The sequence below is a fragment of the Babylonia areolata genome, chromosome 4 (genome assembly GCF_041734735.1).
Source record: "Babylonia areolata isolate BAREFJ2019XMU chromosome 4, ASM4173473v1, whole genome shotgun sequence".
NCBI classification, from domain to species: Eukaryota; Metazoa; Mollusca; class Gastropoda; order Neogastropoda; family Buccinidae; genus Babylonia; species Babylonia areolata.
Genome location: NC_134879.1, coordinates 44,941,777 through 44,951,157, shown reverse-complemented (window position 1 = coordinate 44,951,157; position 9,381 = coordinate 44,941,777). Strand labels below are relative to the sequence as shown.

At 41.9% G+C, this 9,381-nt stretch overlaps 1 protein-coding gene across 3 annotated transcripts in view; it reads left to right on the top strand.

The window, feature by feature from the left end:
• LOC143281220 (uncharacterized) overlaps nt 1–9,381 on the top strand; it is a 151,377-nt gene that overhangs the window by 19,523 nt on the left and 122,473 nt on the right. Inside the window, exon 1 of one of the 3 annotated variants that reach the window (XM_076586307.1) lies at nt 6,702–7,019. The exons of 1 other annotated variant lie outside the window; for it this stretch is intronic. The gene's annotated coding sequence lies outside the window, so the exon portion shown is untranslated. Of the gene's footprint in view, nt 1–6,701; nt 7,020–7,041; nt 7,343–9,381 lie in introns of those variants that run through there. One more of the 3 variants, XM_076586306.1, reaches the window with a different exon arrangement.

Below are 9,381 nucleotides of genomic sequence, written 5' to 3'. Positions count from 1 at the left end.
GAGAGAGAGCAGGAAACCTGTGATTTCCGTGATTGTGGATTTCCCTCGTTCGACTGAGGACAGGACCCCGGCTTCAATTCCGCCAGTGGTGGAACAAAAAATAGGTCGTCTCTCTCTGTTGACATCAGTCAGTCAGTCACTAGAGTTCAGGCTCCGCAGAGGATGGTAGCTGTCTGTTGGTTGTATAAACTACTGAATCCGTGTGAATGGTGGGGAATTGTTGGCTTTTTGGTTAATATGTAAAATAAATAGATAGATAAATAAATAAATAAATAAAATAATTATAAACTGTAACAAAGTGAGAGAGGGGAGGACATGCAGACAGACACACATATATGCACACAGGCACATAATGCAAGTGCAAGCGCTTACACACGCGCGCACACGCACGCACACATACACACGCACGCACACATACACACGCGCACACACACACACACACACACACACACAGTATCAGACATACAGAAAGGACGAGACAGAAAGAGAGGGGATGGGGGTGGGAGGGATGGAGCCAGTGACGAGAGAGGGGGAGGGAGAGACGATAAGAGAGAGAGAGAGAATGGGAGAGAAAGAGAGAGAGACAGACTGACAAGAGACAGAGATCGTCAATGAATGACAGTGAATCAATAATAACAGTGTAATTCAGCGGTGTTTATGTTCGCCGCAGGCCCGGAGAGAAAAAAACCCCTCCAATAACGAGTGAGGAGCGTGGAAATAGGCAGCAATATCATTCTCGCCAAGGTATGCATGTCAGTGCGAGAATCGCGCGCACATCTCCTCGTTCGCTTGTTGGCACGCACACGCAAACACATGCATATACATGCATACTCTCTCTCTCTCTCTCTCTCTCTCTCTCTCTCTCTCTCTCTCTCAATCATTATTTCAGGATTTAAATCAGTGTACTTTAGTATGTGTTTGTATTTATGTGATGTGTGTCGATGTTACGTGCGTGAATATTTATTATATGTTTGTATACTTTGTTTTCTGTGTACTGTTGAAACCTTGGAGACGAACGACTGAAAAAAAGGCGTCATTACCCCCCTGTCACATGTACTTTAAGCTAATGACAAAGTGCCAAAGTGTCGCAAGTCTCTTATTAGTTATTTATTTATTATTATTATTATTACTACTACTACTACCTTTTTGTATATTATATATATATTTTTTAACTTATTTACTTACTTGTGTACGCTTATAGTTGACTTCATCAAGTTTTTGCGACTTATACATATTATTAATAGTGGTAGTAGTTATTTTTTATGCATTTATCTTTTATTTATTCACCTTTTTTTTCTCAAGGCCTGACTAAGCGCGTCGGATTACGCTGCTGGTCAGGCATCTGCTTGGCAGATGTGGTGTAGCGTATATGGATTTGTCCGAACGCAGTGACGCCTCCTTGAGCTACTGAAACTGAAACTCTTATTAGTTTCATTATGTTGTTTCAATTCTCTTCTTCTTCTTCTTCTTTCTGTTCCATTTTTATCTATTTTGCATCATTTTGTTCTGATTAGTACCTACTATGTCACCAGAGCTTTTCAGCTAATGACAGTGTCCAGTGTTCTCTCTCTCTCTCTCTCTCTCTCTCTCTCTCTCTCTCTCTCTCTCTCTCTTATCTTATATATTTAGTTCGGCAGTTAGATGTATTCGTTACTGGCTCATATTATTACAAATGGAAGACATCAGAATACCACGCAAAGCTTATAATATGTTATATGATTTAGATGCTAGAGGCAGAGTGAATTGGGTAAGTAAGATCCGTTATTGTTTGTTTGAGTATGGTTTTGGTTTTGTTTGGTTAAGCCAAGGTGTTGGCAGCATTCAGGCGTTTATCTCTGTTTTTCGCCAACGATTGATAGATTGTAGATGGCAGAAATGGTCTGATCACATACAAAATAGTGAACGGTTTTGTTTTTATAAGAATGTTTGTAACATGTCTGATCTGATACCTTGCTTGATGTTAAATATGGGTTGACATTTAAAATATATGACAACTAGATTTAGATTAGGTATTTCGGATTCAGCGGTCCGTCATTATGGATACAGAACACGTAATGATAATAATTTAATTTGTCTATTATGTAAAGACTCACAAGACAGTGAGATACATTTTGTTCTTTGTTGTCCATGTCTTTAGAACATTCAAGAAGAATTCATTCCACCTAAATATTATAGACAACCTACATTAAAAAAAAAAAAAAAAAAAGTACATTGTTTAAATTGAACTTACTAATGTCATCAACCTGCATTTTATTGTTCTGCATACTGAACCGTAGCACTGTTATACTAATACGTTTGTTTAATTGAATATTTGGACGTTAATGTGCATTCTAATGTGATGTTTGTCTCTATATAAAAGAATGATGTTCACATACCCCTTCATATGGGGCGTAGGCCTCCACTATACATAAACAAACCATCTCTCTCTCTCTCTCTCTCTCTCTCTCTCTCTCTCTCTCTCTCTCTCTCTCTCTCTTTGTGTCTTTGTCTCTGTCTCTCTCACCGCCACTCTCTCTCTGTCTGTCTCTGTCTCTCTCTCTCTCGCTCTCTCCGTCTGTGTTTGTCTGCCTCCAACCTCTCTCCCTCTCTCGTTGATTCTCTGGCTCTCATTTTCTTTGTGTGTGTGTGTGTGTGTGTCTGTCTGTCTCCTCCTGTCTCTCTCTCTGTCACTGTCTCTCTCTCATTCTTTCTTTATCCTTCCCCTTGTCCATTCTCCTTCTGCTCTCCACCACTCCCCGTCCCTGTTGTCCCTGTTCTTTATTTATAGCTTTTTGGTATTGCACATCAGTATCTATACAAAGTTTGTTTGTACATGCTTATGTAATTTTGATGTTGCTGTTGTAAATTTGACTCTCGTTTTTTTGTGTTTTTTTTGTGTTTTTGTGTTTTTGTTTTGTTTTTTTGTTTTTTGGGGTTTTTTTTTTCTCTTCTTTTTCTCACCATTATTACTCTTGCCCAGAGGGCCGGATATAAACATGTACTTTGTGCTTACTCCTTTCTCTCTTAAAATAAAACTTCTCTCTCTCTCTCGCTCTCTCTCTCTCTCTCTCTCTCTCTCTCTCTCTCTCTCTCTCTCCCCCCTCCCTCCCTCCCTCCCTCCCTCACTCCCCCACCCCTGAAACCAAGAGGAGCATGTGGTGGTACTGCTGTGACGGTGATGTTGGTCAGGGGTACTGAATTTCACGTCTGTCTGTTTGCGTTAACTGTACATTTTTGCCTTCGTCTGTGATAATGAGGTTATCTCCGCCTGTTTTTTGAAGTCACCGATGTTTTTACTTCATGCTATTATTATTTTAAAAAGTAAATGCCAATCATGGTTTCTTTCTTTTTCTTTATTTTTTAAAAATTCTTTCTTTCTTTTAGTTTGTGTATTATGTTTATTCCTTGTCTTTTTCTTTTCTTTCTTTCTGTCTTTTTTCTTTTCTTATTTTTTCTGTCTTTTTTCCTTCTTCCGCTCCTTCTTTCTTTTCTTCCATATGTCTTTCCTTGTCTTTTTCTCTCATCTTTCTTTCTTTTAAATTTATTTAAGTAATTACACAGGTTAGGACGGGTATTGTTTCAGCTGTGACCTAAAAATGTCAGATAATCACAGCACTGCGATGTCAGTTCTGTTTCTGATGACGTGTGCTGAGACTGAGAGTTGCCTGGGGTGTAGATGTGTGTGTTTATGTGTGTGCATGCGTGTGTGTGTGTGTGTGTGTGTGTGTGTGTGTGCGTGCATGTGTGTGCGTGCATGCGCGCGCGCGCGTGCGCGTGTGTCTGTGCAAGTGTGTGCGTGCTTCTGTGTGTTTTTCACGGTTTAACGTCTGTCATAGTGTAACTTTAGACCCCCCCCTACCCCCCACCCCCATTCCCCTAAACAGTATGTATAAAGGAGCGAGAACCTAATATAATGTAAACTGTAAACGTAATCAAATCAAATGTCCACCTGGACTGTGAAGCGAAATTTCAGAAAATTTTAACAAGAATACGAACTGTCACCAAAATCTTTAAACGATATATCCGGAAAGCTAGGTGTAAAGGGCTTTAAAGCCAGTATATTTGTATTTGAGAGTTGTCCCCCCCCAGTAGCATGTGGCTTTTTTTTTTCTTTCACTGATTTTTTTCAATATTTAGTTTTAAATGCATTTATATATTTTAAACCTGTAAACTAGTGAGATGATCTGCCTCAGTGTTAAAACGCTGTAGTAAGAGTAAAATTGAAAAAAAAAAAACCCACTCCACAAACACTTCTTGGACACTTTCTTGAAATGCAAAGAAACTTAACTTTCTGTCCTGTGAGTGTATTTGTGGGTGTACATACGTGCGTGTGTGTGGGTGTGTATGTGCATGTGCGCGTCAGTGTGGTGTTATGTTTTCTGCGTAAACTAAAAGGAACAGAAATCGAAAAATACCCGAAGAATTAAAAGACTGCCTGTATCACATAGTTGGACGGGTTTCGAATAAACCACGTCATTCCAACAGCGCGGATGACTGAAGTGCACGGCGCATGCATGCTTTGCCCGTAGAGCGTCTATGACGTAAACAATCACTTGCGTTGCCAACAACCGTTATGCATGTAAACGATGTTCGCAGTTGGCACAGGGGAAAAAACAACGTGGGTGACGGAAGCATGGATCAGCATTGAGGTCGTTGCATCATCGAAGGAAAGAGAGAGAGAAGAGGACCAGAGGAATTATCATCAGCGTCAGACAGTGGCTGTCACTGCCAGGAAGTAAACAGTGCCGGCGACGTAAGACTCAGCTGTGTGGGGCTGCATGCCGGATAGGATTCAGTGTGTGTGTGTGTGTGCTTGCGTGCGTGTCTGTGCCAGTGTTTGCATGTGTGTGTGTGTGTGTTCGTGTGTGTGTGTGCCGGGGTCAAGAGGGGTGGTCAGTGTAAGTGACGGGGTGTGTGGAGTGGTGGGTAGTGGGGTGGGGTAGGATTGTGTAGGTGTGTGTGTGTTTTCACATGTTCATGGGTTTTGAAAAGCGCATTCCAACGGCTCAGACAGTAATGGTGTGGGGGCAGTGGGTCTGTGCTCAGCCGTACTTGCACGCACATGACAGTGAGTGACGCACTTGTTGACTCGGTGCATGTGAGCTAGTAGTGAAGTTAACAAATTACAATCATAATGAGAATCAGAATCATATACTTTAAGAATCGGAATACTTTAATGTGATACAGTCACATGTGAAAGGCAATAGCATATAGCCGTACAATCACATTCTGACACTTGAGAATTGACATAAGTATTATATTCTCTTACAATCTTCTGACAAGTTGTGTGTTATGAAATATTGTTTCGTTTGAATCATTTTGTCTGTCTGTTCGTCATTCTGCCTGACTGACTCAGTGTCCGCAGAATGTCTGTTTATCACGCAGGGGTGAGTTTATATCTATATCTAGCTATATGTATCTCTACATCTCACTACATCCGTCTCTTCGCTTTCAGTATAAATAGCATCCCCGCCTTCTGGAAACTCGATCTGTGTTTGAACTTTCCTCATTTCTGTTGCTCTCTTTATTTCTGCCTTTTCTTTTTCTCCCTTCACTGTTGTCTCCTTTTTCTGCCTTCCCTGTCCACTCCCATTTAGTTTCCATTGTTCGAGCAAGTCTTGACGCTCTCTCTCTCTGTCTCTGTCTCTCTCCGGCTCTCTTTTCCGCAGTCTGTGACGTACTATCTGTGCTGTTTTGCTCTGGCGATTAAGTAGTGAAATTGTAAACACTGGGATGGTCACTAGCAATGCCATTCTGCAGTGTTAATTGCATATATGGCCTCTTTATGTACTGTTTGTTTTACTTTGAACGTTTTTTAAATCCTTTTTTTTTAACGATTTTTAGTAATCTGGGGATGATACGTTGAGTGGAATGGCTGATCAGCAGGGCCCAGACTTATATGCCCAAAGGAGTTAAATGGTTAGGATAATGAGTCATGAACTGTGCCTTGTGGGTTTGTTTTGGTGATTTTACTCTCTTTTTTTTTTTTTTTTTTTTTTATTCATTTGTTGTTGTTGTTGTTCTAGATGTGACAGTTTTGTGTTGACGCGTTTGACATTTGTATGAATTGACAGTTCTGATGTGGCCCTGTGCGGTCGGTTGAACTATGTAACTTGGTATCTCTGTCTCTCTTTTTCTCACTTTCTCACTCTCTCTCGTGTGTACCTCTGTGTGCCAGTGTGTACGGTCGTGTGTACTGTAGTGACCCTACACTTCTGCCGTTGGTATGTCAACGTTCACGTGTGTGTGTGTGTGTGTGTCGGTGTGTGTGTGTGTGTGTATTTACGTGCGCCGGGTGTGTTTGCCACGTGAACTACTGATGTGTACTAATACATGTTGCAGTTTGTGCGTGCATTCATGCATACCCACGCACTACTGAGTCACACGTGCGGCGTGTGCCTGTCTGTCCGCGGCGGGCTTACACACACACACACACACACACACACACACACACACACACACACACACAAACACACACACACACACACACACACAACGACACACACACACACACACACCGACACACACACACACACACACACACACACACGCACACACGTGTTCGGAACCCTGCGCTCTGAAAGCTGTCGTCAATAAACTGACATCGCGGAAACTGACGCCAAGGCCGACCACTACGACTGACACAGCGCGGGGTCAGCCTTAAAACCAGTGACAATGCCACGCGGCTGCATGGCTGCCTTTTGAAACTCGGTCTCCGACTGGGAAACGCAGCGGCGGTGTATTATATCAACTGCGCTGCCACCGTTTTTGAGGGCACTTACCAGCTTGACAAACGGCCCACTGTCTTTCACTGGATAACGACACTGACTCCATCCATCCCTCTCTCTCTCTCTCCCCCTCTCTCTCCTCGACCCGTGAACGTGGTGTTAGCTGCTGTGACGGATTCTTAGTGCAGTGAGTGTGTAAGTGTACACAGTGCGAGTTAACTGCCTACATGTGCGTACGTGCGCCGGTGGGTACAGTACCCAACTCAAAAGGAATGTAGACTGAGGACAGTGAAAGAGAAGAATTGTTTTGGGGTGGGGTTTTTTTGTGATTTTTGGTGTGTTTTTGTTGTTGTTTATTTCATTTTATTTTTTTAGTTGTTTGCACTCAGTTGAGCTCAACAGCTCAGTCGTTCTGCGCCGTTGAGTTGGCTGTTTCGAGAATTCAGTGGTGGTTTTGGGCCGGGTGTCTGTGTTTATGTGCCTGGTTACACTAACAGATCGTGATCTGCCTCCCTGTGTTTACTTTGGATGGAGGGAGAGAGAGAGAGAGTGTCGCTGTTTTTTGTGTTTTTTTTTGTGCTGTGCTTTAAGGTTTTTTGTTTGTTTTTTTTTATTGTTATAACTGAACGACGACGGTGAGAGGATTTTTTTTTTTCTTGTTTCTGTTCTCTTGTTTTTAAAGTTCTTTAATTTTCTTGACAACAGTGAAACTGTTTCAGAGCTATGTGATTGGAATGCCATAGAGACAGACAGAGGGTGGGGGTTCAAGTTACTGATGCGAGAGGATATATTTGTTCGTTGTTGTGTGTGTGTCAGTGTGTGTGTGTGTGTGTGTTAGACGCCGGGACAGACAAACACACTGAGACGGAGAATGTTTGGATATCTATGTCTTTGTGGTGTGCCTTGCGTGGCCTCAGTTGGTGACAATGTGCTTCAGCTGATAACAATAATTGTGTGTGTGTGTGTGTGTGTGTGAACTGAAGAGAGAGAGAGAGGGCGGGGGGGGTGGGGGGAGAGACAGAGAGAAGGAGAGATAGAAAGTCTCACTGAGAAGCACAATATTATGATTATAATCATGGCGACAGCGCGAGAGCTTGGTTTTCAGTACCGGCAGACTTAATGCTTAGTTTCACAGATGTGCATGACATAACAACGCTGTAAACTTTTAATCATGACGACAGCGCGAGAGCTTGGTTTTACCGCAGACTTAATGCTTTGTTACACAGATGTGCATGACATAACAACGCTAAAAACAGAATCAGTGATGGTGGTGGTCAGTGATGACGATCACAGCAACAACGCCTGAAATTGCCAGCACATCTGTCGCATTCTGTTCCCGGTATCCTCATATCCTCGCCAGTCTTTATATGTAAAATGCAAGTATGTATCTGTCTCTGCGAAACAGAGAGACAACATGGGAACTGAAACCCGGTTCATAATCAGTGTGATAATGCGGTGAATTCATTTCTGTAAATAGGTCTCTGGACGCTTTAGAAAAAACACCCTGGTTAATACTGACAAACGGAAGTGTATCTGAAAATAGTACGGTTCATGTAACACCTGACGCTAGGCCTATTACCCAAAGCGGCGATATGGAAAAAAAAAAAACTATCATGGGAAGACTACAAATAGTGGTCGGAATCGAGGAGACATTTGGGGGAAGAGGAGGGGGAGGGGGAGGAGGAGAAAATATCGCGTCGACTGACTTAGAAACCCCACACACCAACTGTACTGGGAACAGTGTATCCAGTTCCGTATAATCCTGAAAAAGTATGGCGTGGGAACTTCCTGGTGTGTTGGAGAGAGACTGAGAGAGAAAGGAACACGTCAGTGTGTGTGTGTGTGTGTGTAACGTGTGTGTGTGTGTGTGTGTAACGTGTGTTTGTGTTAGGGGGGCGGGGGAGGGGGGGAGATAGGAAGATAGTTCACCTATCTATGTAGTCGCTGGACATTTCTGGAAATAAATGTCTGATCACTCGAGAGTGAATGGTGATGATTTTTTTCTGGTTAATAAGTCTATGCTTTAATGATTGCGCTTCTGCATTGAATTTAGCTATTGACTGTGTTAAAGTTTATTATCAGACAATAAAGCAGCAGCGAGGTCGTGTCTTTTAGCAATGTCAAATTCAAAGAATGCATTTTTTTTTCTCAGTTCATCATATGACTTACACTGAAACAGGAAATGTATATCGTCATCAACCCTGAATGCACACAGAGGGCATGGCGATTCTGTGGATGTGTCGGGTTGAAACCATCTTTTGTTTGCTTTGAAGCTGAATGTTCTCCGGCGGAATTTTGCCAAATTTAGTCTGTGTCATTTATTTGTAATAACTGTAAGATATTTTCCAATCAGGAATACTGCTTTTAAATGTGAAAAACTAACTATATTTTTCTTTACTTTCCATATATCAGAGTGCCATTTCTGTTTAAAAGAACAAATCGGTCTGTCTTAAAAATTCTGCTATAAATTGTTGTTCATTGCCTACATACTGACACATCCACACAATTCCAAAACCATGGTCACACAAAATCTTAGTTTTTAACGCAAAAAGCCCAATTTTATTTTTCTAATTCCATTTCAGTGTAGCAACATCATATCGTAATCGTAAGCCTGTCTACAAAAACGTGATTGTGGAAGCTTCAATAATTTCAGCCAATGTTTAATACTTTTCGT